The sequence below is a fragment of the Loxodonta africana genome, chromosome 11 (assembly GCF_030014295.1).
Source record: "Loxodonta africana isolate mLoxAfr1 chromosome 11, mLoxAfr1.hap2, whole genome shotgun sequence".
In the NCBI taxonomy this organism is placed as follows: domain Eukaryota; kingdom Metazoa; phylum Chordata; class Mammalia; order Proboscidea; family Elephantidae; genus Loxodonta; species Loxodonta africana.
This window is the reverse complement of record NC_087352.1, coordinates 62,804,032-62,814,064: the sequence shown is the minus strand read 5'-3', so window position 1 is coordinate 62,814,064 and position 10,033 is coordinate 62,804,032. Positions and strand designations below refer to the sequence as shown.

The following is a 10,033-nucleotide window of genomic DNA, read 5'->3' as shown; positions in this document are numbered from 1 at the left end:
CAAATACTACTACCTTCTCCATGAAATTTTCTCTGTATATGCTTTTTTAGAATCCCCCAGGCTTTAGATGGCTCATTTTAAGCACCAAGTCATAGCCAACCTCTCACTGGTATATAATTATGTCACTTGCACATACATGTCTCCTCAATTAAAATGAAAGGCCAGGGACTATGCATTTTCTTTTTTTGTATTTCTGCCCCCACCCTCTTCTATTCTCATCCCACCCCTATCCCATTGCCATTTATGAGTCTCTGGCATAAGACTGAAGTCATGTGAAAAATGACAATATGAATGATTTTGTAAATATGTTGAGACTTATTCATTCAAATAAATGCTGCTCCCTTCAAAGCTATTCTCTTGGAAGGCTTAGTGCATTGTTGCCTTTGCTTGATTGCTCTTCTCCCAGGTAGGTTCATTCCTTAATGGTTTTCTCATCATTAATATGGAAATGTCTCTGTTAAGACAAAGATTTAGGTCAAATGATATGACATATGGGAAATATTGTGAAAAGCACTAAGGTAAGTGTAAGAAATTTTATTAACTGGGCCACTAGCATTGGATGAGAAGGCAGCTGTCTGTAGATGTGTATGACTCCCATGTTAGTCACCTGCTTTAAACCCTTTCACCCAAGGCCAAAGCTTCTAAATGTGAAAGTACGTGGTCGTACAAAAGGTTGTCCTCTTCCTCTTTTTTCCTTCTAGGATTTTGGATTTAAGATACATTCAGAATAAACGATTTGGAAATATCTACTCTCTCTCTTTTGTTCTAAGAAAATCACTTTATTCATCCTCTTTTTTCAATATTTCATGCATAAACAAAGGTTGTTTAAATAATTATTTTTTGCACTTCAGCAAGAGAGAATAGGTGTTTATTTTATTTATAACTGTCTTTGATAAAATCTTCACATAGACCCACTTACTACACAGCGTTTATGAAATCTACACCTTGAAGTCATAATACTGTCTATTTTAGGCTATTATATCTAAAAGCATAACATCTCAAATCCTTTAGTATTATAAGCAGTTCTTGTACATAAATGTTACATCACAATAGCAAAAAAAAAAAAAAAAGTAAACTTCTTTTGCAAACTACATGTTGTTATTGTTGTCATTAGGTGTCCTTTGAGTTGGTTCCTACTCATAGCGATGCTATGTACAATAAATCGGAACACTGCCCAGTCCTGCGCCATCCTCACAATCATTGCTATGTTTGAGCCCATTGTTGCAGCCACCTTGTAAATCTAAATCATTGAGGGTCTTCTTCTAAAAATATGGAATGCTTCATGAATTTGCATGTCATCCTTGCTCAAGGGCCATGCTCATCTTCTCTGTATCATTCCAATTTTAGTATATGTGCTGCTGAAGCGAACATACGTTTAATAAATTTTGATGAATGAATAAAGTTGCAAACCAACAAAGACTTGGGATTTATTTGTTAATTAATTTAGTAATTTATATGAAGAATGTGTCCAGGTCATTTAGAAAATGGCTCCTCTTTCTCATGATTTAGATCCATTAGTTAATTGGTTTCTCTGCCTGGCTGGTTGTCAGTCAAGATGCTTACATTGCTTATAACCAACATGTCCATAAACAGAGCAAAGTTATTAGTTTAATATGCTTCAGTTGGTGGGCAGCAGCAGGTAACCAGTCTGTGTGTACATGTTTCCCTTGGGTGTGTTTCTTTGCCGGGTTACACCTCAGACAAAACCAAGCTGTGTCTGTCTATACAACACCCACACCACTGGGCTATTTTGGCTGTGTAACCAACCAACTCATTGATTCAGTAGCAAATATCAATTGCTTAACTGAATTTCCTGCTTGTCTAATGGAATTGAATGGTTAATGAATTCCAATTGGTTGATCCAATAACGCTTTTGTGGAAAACATGTTCTTCTTTACTTGAAAAGACTAATGATTAGTTTTATTCAACTTCACATGCACACAAATAACCAGTTTAGGATGATATAAAGAACACTGGTTCTTTATATCCAAAAGTGCCTCTAGTCCACCTCTCCCACCATCTAAGTCAACCCAAGGAAATCCTGTACACACAGGCTGACCTCCCATTGCCCAACAACTGAAACACATTAAATAACTTAGGGAATTGATATAAACCTCACACCCTACCTTCTCTCTCCACCACCATCTTCTAGCTCACCTCTCATTTCCAGCCTCACCGTCATCACTTATAAATGAAAAATGTAAACAAGTTAACCTCAAATTTGTTTTTTATGAACTTCTGAAGACATATTCATCTGTGATCCTTATCAGCCTTCCCCATTATAGAATCGCTGCTTAGTTAGGCTTCTAGTGTATCAGAAGAGAAAGTAAAGTATTATAATGAAATGTGCAAAGACCTAAAGTTATAAAACCTAAAGCGAAGAACATGCTCAGCATTTCTCAAACTGAAAGAACTGAAGAAAAAACTCAAGCCTTGAATTGCAGTAATGAAGGATTCTATGGGCAAAATATCAGACGATGCAAGAATCAAAAGAAAGAAGGAATACAAAAAATCAAATTTACCAAAAAGAATTGGTCAATGTTCAACTATTTCAGGAGGTAGCATATCATAGAGAATAGGTGGTAATAAAGGAAGAAGTCCAAGCTGCATTGATAGCACTGGTGAAAAACAGGACTCCAGGAACTGACAGAATGCCAATTGAGATGTTTTGACAAATGGATGCAACAGTTTAAGTGCCCACTCATCTATGCCAAGAAATTTGGAAGACAGCTACCTGGCCAAACAATTTTTTGCAATGTGCCCATTCCAAAGAAAGATGATCCAACAGAATGCAGAAGTTATCAAACAATATCATACCGAAGTAGAATTTTGAAGATAATTCAAAAATGGTTACAGCAGTACATTGACAGGGAATGGCCAGAAATTCAAGGAAATTTCTTCAGAAGAAGACATGGAATGATGGATATAATTGCTGATGTCACATGGACCTTTGCTGAAAGCAGAGTTTACCAGAAAGATATTTAACAGTGTTTTATTGACTATACAAAAGCATTCAACTCTATGGGCCATAACAAATTATGGATAACATTGCAAAGAATGAGAATTCCAGAGCATTTAATTGTGCTCATGTGGAACCTGTAGATAGACCAAGAGGCAGTCATTCAAACAGAGCAAGGGGATATGTGTGGTTTAAAGTCAGGAAAGGTGTGTGTCAGGGTTATATCCTTTCTCCATATTTATTCAATCTGTATGCTGAGCAAATGATCCAAGAAGCTGGGCTATATGAAGAAAATTGCAGCATCAGGATTGGAGGAAGATTCATTAACAACCTGTGATATGCAGATGACACAGCCTTGCTTGCTGAAAGTGAAGAGGACTGGAAGCACTTACTGATGAAGATGAAAGACCATAGCCTTCATGTGGACTGCACCTCAACATAAAGAAAACTCATATCCTCACAACTGGACCAATAAGGAACATCATGACAAATGAAGAAAAGATTGAAGAGTTGACCAGGATTTCATTTTACTTGGATCCACAATCAACACCCATGGAAGTGGCAGTCAAGAAATCAAAAGACTCATCGCATTGGGCAAATCTGCTGCAAAAGACCTCTTTAAGTGTTGAAAAGCAATGATGTCATTTTGAGGACTAAGGTGTGCCTGACCCAAGCCATGGTATTTTCAATCACCTCATATGCATGTGGAAACCCTGGTGGCATAGTGATTAAGAGCTATGGCTGCTAACCAAAAGGTTGGCAGTTTGAATCCTTGGAACCCCTGTGGGGCAGTTCTGCTCTGTCCCATAGGGTCACTATGAATTAAATCAACTCAACAGTAATGTTTTTTTTTTTTCTTTTGGTTTCATTATGCATGTGAAAGTTGGACAGTGAATAAGGAAGAACAAAGAAGAACTGATACATTTGAAATATGGTATTGGCAAAGAATAATTGAATATACCAATGACTGCCAGAAGAATGAACAAATCTCTCTTGGAAAAAGTACAGCCAGAATGCTCATTAGAAACGAGGACAGCAAAACTTCATCTCAAGTACTTTGGATGTGTTATCAGAAGGGACCAGTCCCTGGAGAAGGACATTATGCTTGGTAGTATAAAAGGTCAGTGAAAAAGAGAAAGACGCTCAAAGATATGGATTGAAACAGTGGCTGCAACAATGGGCTCAAACATAGCAAAAACTGTGTGGATGGTGCAAGAATGGGCAGTGTTCGTTCTGTTGTACATAGGGTCGCTATGAGTTGAAACAAACTCAACGGTACCTAACGACAACTGTATCTCAGTACCTGTGACTCATCTCTGTTTTGTTTAGATTCTATTTCAAATAAATGAAAAGAACAGTGAAGGCTTCCCAATGAAGTTGACATTTAAACTACATATAGGAATATAGGTAGGAGTTAGATTAATGAAGAGAGAAAGAATAAAGGAGAGGTTTTCACAAGGAAGAAGAATTATAAGCAAAGGCCTGCAGATAAATCACAAAAGTGGATGTCGCTGAATTTACCTGCAGTGTATACTGGAAGGAGATATGGCAATAGTTGGAACTCGGATAATTAGGCGGTGTCTATGCTGTGGAGGCTCTTACAATTAATCTAACAAATGGCGGCTAAGTTCTACTATTTCCTAAGAAGTGTATTAAGTGGTAACAAAGACTCTTACAATGGAGCTTATGTCCATAAGCCTAGAAGTTCCTGATGGCTCCAGGACACAGAATTGGAGCCGATGCACAATATGGTTGGAAGGGAAAACAGATTGTGTTAAAACAGGAGTAACAGCTGGGGAGCTGTCACAGTGATCTAAGCAAGATATGATGAAGACCTAATCTAAGGCACTGAGGTGGTCATGGAAAAAGAATAATTTTCCTTGGTATGGCCATTACCTGAGAACCCATGGACAGAAGACTCCACTCCTGTTTCCATAGGACAGTATAGTCTTGTGTGCTAATTTGGGATTGTGGTAAATTAGGGTACATTTTGCTTTATTTATTTTTAAACTAACAATTACAAAAATGTATTAGAGCTGCACACCAATTAATGAACCCTTTCAGTCTGGGGCTGAGGTGTTCACAGAGGCTGTAGGGGGACCTGTCGGCATGGCAGCCAAAGAGAGGTTTCTGGGCCCAGACTGGATTCCTGTGTCAGATGTTCATGGCAGAGCTGCTTTCATTGCTCCGTAATTACCCATCTCACAGTTGTACATTCTGAGAATTATCAGGACTTAATTTTTCCCCTGGTTTTTACCAGCCCTCCCACCCACTATGAATGTTTTCAACAGAGAATACATAATATATGACAACACAGTACAAAGCAGAGAGCCAGAGATCTTGAAGGAGGCAACTTCTGTTTGAGCCCCTGCTTGCTCACTTACCAGAACTGTGACTGTGGGTGAATCCTTGCAATTTTCTTCATCAATAAGACTGTTGTTACTAGTTGTCATTGAGTCAACTCTAACTCATGGTGTCCACGTGTACAACAGAATGAAATGTTGCCCAGTCTTGTGCCATCTTCATGATCATTGGTATGCTTGAGTCCATTGTTGCAACCATTGTGTATTCTGATTAACTTCCAGCCTAGAGGGCTCATCTTCGAGCACTACATTGGACAATGTTCTTTTGTGATCCATAGAATTTTCATTTGCTAATTTTCAGAAGTAGGTTCCCAGGCCTTTCTTCCTGGTCTATCGTAGTCTAGAAGCTCCCTTAAAACCTGTCCACAATGAGTGACCCTGCTGGTATTTGAAATACTGCTAGCATAGCTTCCAGCATCAGAGCAACACACAATAAACTAACACACAGGTGGTAGTCATCTATGAGATAGGTGACTATTATAAAGATTCCATATAATAAAGATTTTTTAAATCAAAAAAGAAAACTCCCACATCTGGTGCACAGAGTTAGGAAACAAAGTTGTCATGTTGATCCAGGAACATAAAATTATATACGAAAAATCTTGTGTGGGGGAAAAGAAAACCCTGTATGAACTATGAGGAGCCTTGGTGCACAGTGGTTAAGATCTTGGCTGCTAACTAAAAGGTCAGCAGTTCAAATCCACCAGCCACTCCTTGGAAACCCTATGGGGCAGTTCTACTCTGTTCTATAGGGTCACTATTAGTTGAAATTGACTTGATGGCAATGAGTTTCGTTGTTTTTATTTGTTTGTTTATGAATTATAAAAACATTACCCAAATGCTGATTTGTATTATTATGTAAGTACTGTATGACGTTTTAGTTGTTTATTGCTGTGTAACAAACTACTCCAAAATCTAGAGGATTAAACTAACAAAGATTTAATATTTCAAGATCAATGAATTAGCAATCTGGTTAGTTTTATTTTTGCTTGGCTGGACCAGTCATAACCAGTTGCCATTGAGTCAGTTTTGACTCATGGCAACCCCATGTGTGTCAGAGTAGAACTAGGCTCCATAGGGTTTTCAGTGGCTGACTTTTCAGAAGTAGATTGCCAGCCCTTTCTTCCAAGGTGCCTCTGGGTAGACTCAAGCCACCAAGCTTTCATTGAGCAGCCAACTGTGCTAACCATTTACACCACCCAGGGACTCCAGACCAGTCATAGGACTGCAGGTATCTGATGACTTTTCTGTCAGTTGCCACTGGTTGTCACCTGTTGTGCCTTTTTTATGAGACCTCTCATCCTACAGTAAGCTAGACTGAACTTTTTCAGAACATGGAGGTCTCAGGGTACCAAGAGAGTGAAAGTGGAATCTGTGAGGTCTTTTGGGGCCTTACCTCAGAAGTCACATAGCATCAGTTTTGCTGAATTCTATTGTTCAGCGCAAGTCTCAAGGTCAGCCAGTGTTCAAGGGGGAGGGAATATATGCTGTACTTGCTGATGGTAAGAGTTGCAAAGTCTTTGCTGCAAAGGAGTTTGGGAAAAAATTGTTGTATCCATCTTTGAAAAGAATCTACCCAGTATGAATATAATAAAAATAACACCATGGCCTGAAGTTTCCTCTCTGGTCAGGCCAGTCATGATGCTCAGGGAGAATAAAGCTCTAGGCTTAGCACCTCATTTTAGGTTTCCTCTTCTGACTCTCAGATCTGCAAACACCTGGACTACAAGCCTACTCCACAATTCTTTCCAGAAACCTCAGAGTCCGAAGATGGCATTATTTGCCTTCCTCTTACCTGGTGGGATGGAAGATATTTTGGAGAAAGAGACCAATGAACTTTGACTTGTGCCCCTTGATGAGGAATGTATGCTTTAAAAAAAAAAAAGTATATAATTTCTACACTGTAAATGCATCTTGCATAAGCAGGAAAATTGTTTTTTGTAAAAGCTAAAAAAATTCTGCTCTTAATGTTCATTTCAGTCAATCCCAATTATATTGAAAATTCTGCTTGCTAACCAAAGATGTCCATGCTCCAGATGAAGGACCACTTAATTCAAGCTTGATGGCACACAAGTTAAGTCTGACTCAAGGTTTATCACTGGGGTTTAGACACATATTATCTCTCCAGTTAAGTAGCTGAAGATTCTAAGAGCTGATCAGCCTTATCTGCAGAAGGAGCAGATCAGCCTTATCTGCGGAAGGATTCTATGCAGTGATATGGAAGGTGCCAAATGAGTCCCTTCGCTTAAGACTTTCCTTCAACCATATGCCTCATAACCTGTAATCCCATGACTCAAGACTCATCCCCTTTAGTGCTGAAACCCACAATTTCTCTACTAAAATGCAAAATTTTAGAGGGCCCAAGGTACAATCTGGAACTATTTTTGGTCTACACCTTCAACAGGTCATGTTCTAGGTAAACTCTCAGCTGGAAGCAGTGTTCTATAGCAGAAATTTTTAACTCAAGGATTCATGGACCTTTAATGAGCTGGTGATAGACTTCGAGTGACCTCTGGGCCCTGGAAATTCCTGCAAAGCTTAAGTTTTAATAAGGGACTCTTCATTCTTGTCTCTCTGGGGAGTGATAGGAGAAGTTTAAACTCATGCAGGTGCACTTTTCTGGAGAAAAGGCTTCAGCTGTCATCATATTCCTGACAAGATCCTTGATCTGAAAAGATTTAAAATGATTAAAAAAAAAGAAAACACAGGATGGAATGAGGGATACAAAGTGGTCCAGGAGGGGTGGATGGTTGGCTGGGAGAAAGGGAGAGAATTTGAACAGGAAGACAAACAGCCCTTGAGACAAAATGTCCTAAGTTCAAAACTTGGCGGCCGACCGAGATCCCAGCTCTTGCTCAGCAGGGGCCCAGACCCTGTTCCCATTGATCATTGCAGTAGGTCCTCTAACCCCTTCTCCTACCCCCCTAAAAAAGACCCTTGGTCACTTGTTTTGGGATTCTTCACCACCCAGCCTTTGCAATAACCACTTTCCCCACCGTTCAGAATCTCATGAAAGAGCTGGACGGTAGGCTTGGGCAGGGAAACAACTGCATTTCTCACTTTTCCCTCCTCCCTCTGGCCTGAGGATTAGTGAGCCTCTCTCAAAGCTTAGCTTCTTTCATATTTTAAAAGCAATATATGCCCACTGTGGAAAATTTGTAAACTATAGAAAAGTGTAAACCAAACCCATTGCCATCATGTCAATTCTGACTCATAGCGACCCTGTAGGAGACAGCAGAACTGTTCTATAGGGTTTTCATGGAACAGCTGGTGGATTTGAACTGCCGACCTTTTGGTTAGCAGCCAAGTACCTTAACCACTGCATCACCAGAGCTCCTAAAAAGATATAGAGAAGGGAATTAAAGAATACTCATTCACACCACCAGAGGTATGTTCTGAGTATATTTTTCGACTAATAGTACACAAACTCTTAACTTCATACACATCCCATCAAACTGTTCTATTCTTCTCCATTTTCTTAGTGGTAGGGACAGATCTTAGAAATATTCTCAAAAATTATTAAAATAGCTACGGCAGCATTTGTTAAAGTATGTTTGGTACGTTCTCTGATTTAATATTTCCATAGAATATTAACAGATGATTCATGTTAACAGTGTTCTGTGGTCAAACAAGTTTGGGAAATGCTGGGTTTAACAAGATTAAATAACTTTCTTGATCACTGAGTATTTAATATACAATATACATTGAGAATTCCTGAGAAAAAGATAGGCCATGAAGCATATCTGCAATGCCTTTTTACCATAGAACACTCTCCTACAGAGCATTTTATTTGACTAATGTTCTATGGATATTTTAGGAAATCCTGAACCAAATTAAAAATCAGAGAAAACAAACTCTTTGACAAGTTCTAGCTCTACCACTTACTCAATATTTGACCTTAGTTTCCTATTCCAAAACTCCCATTGCTGTCAGGTTGATTCTGACTCATAGTAACCCTATAGAAGAGAGTACAGTTGCCCCATGGGGTGTCCAAGGCTGTAAATCTTTATGGAAGCAGACTGCCACATCTTTCTCCTGAAGAACAGCTGGTAAGTTCAAACCACCAACCTTTGGGTTAGCAGTTGAGCACTTGACAATTTTTGCCACCAGGGCTCCTCAGCGTCCTATTACTTGGTGTTATGAATTTAAAATTGTGTCTCCCAAAAATGTGTGTCAACTTAGTTAGGCCGTGATTCCCAGTATTTTGTCATTGTCCTCCAATTTGTGATCTGATGTAATTATTCGTGTGTTGTAAATCCTAATCTCTATGATGTTAATGAGGCAGATTAGTCAGTTATGTTAATGAGGCAGAGGACACAATTTACAGGATTAGGTGTGTCCTGAGTCAATCTCTTTTCAGATACAAAAGAGAGAAGGAAACAGAGAGAAAAGGGACCACATACCACCAAGAAAAAAGCTCCAGAAGTGGAGCATGTACTTTGCACACAATGTCTCTGAGCTGAGAAGCTTCTAGACCGGGGAAAGACAGATGATAAGGATGTTCTCCCAGAAACAACAGACAAAGAGCCTTCCGCTGGAGCTGACATGCTGAATTTGGACTCGTAGCCTACTAGACTGTGAGAGAATTAACTTCCGTTTGTTAAAACCATCCATTTGTGATATTTTTCTTATAGAAGAACTAAATAACTAAGACACTAGGTAACAAATTGCCCCAATACTTATTGACTTAAAACAACATTAATTATCTTTG

General features: G+C 39.0%; 1 non-coding gene across 1 annotated transcript; it reads right to left on the bottom strand.

The window, feature by feature from the left end:
- Positions 1–1,264: 1,264 nt before the first annotated feature.
- On the bottom strand, positions 1,265–1,369 carry LOC111749656 (U6 spliceosomal RNA). Its single transcript, XR_002784856.1, has one exon. It is a non-coding gene; the product is annotated as a U6 spliceosomal RNA (small nuclear RNA).
- Between the last annotated feature and the right edge of the window lie 8,664 nt (positions 1,370–10,033).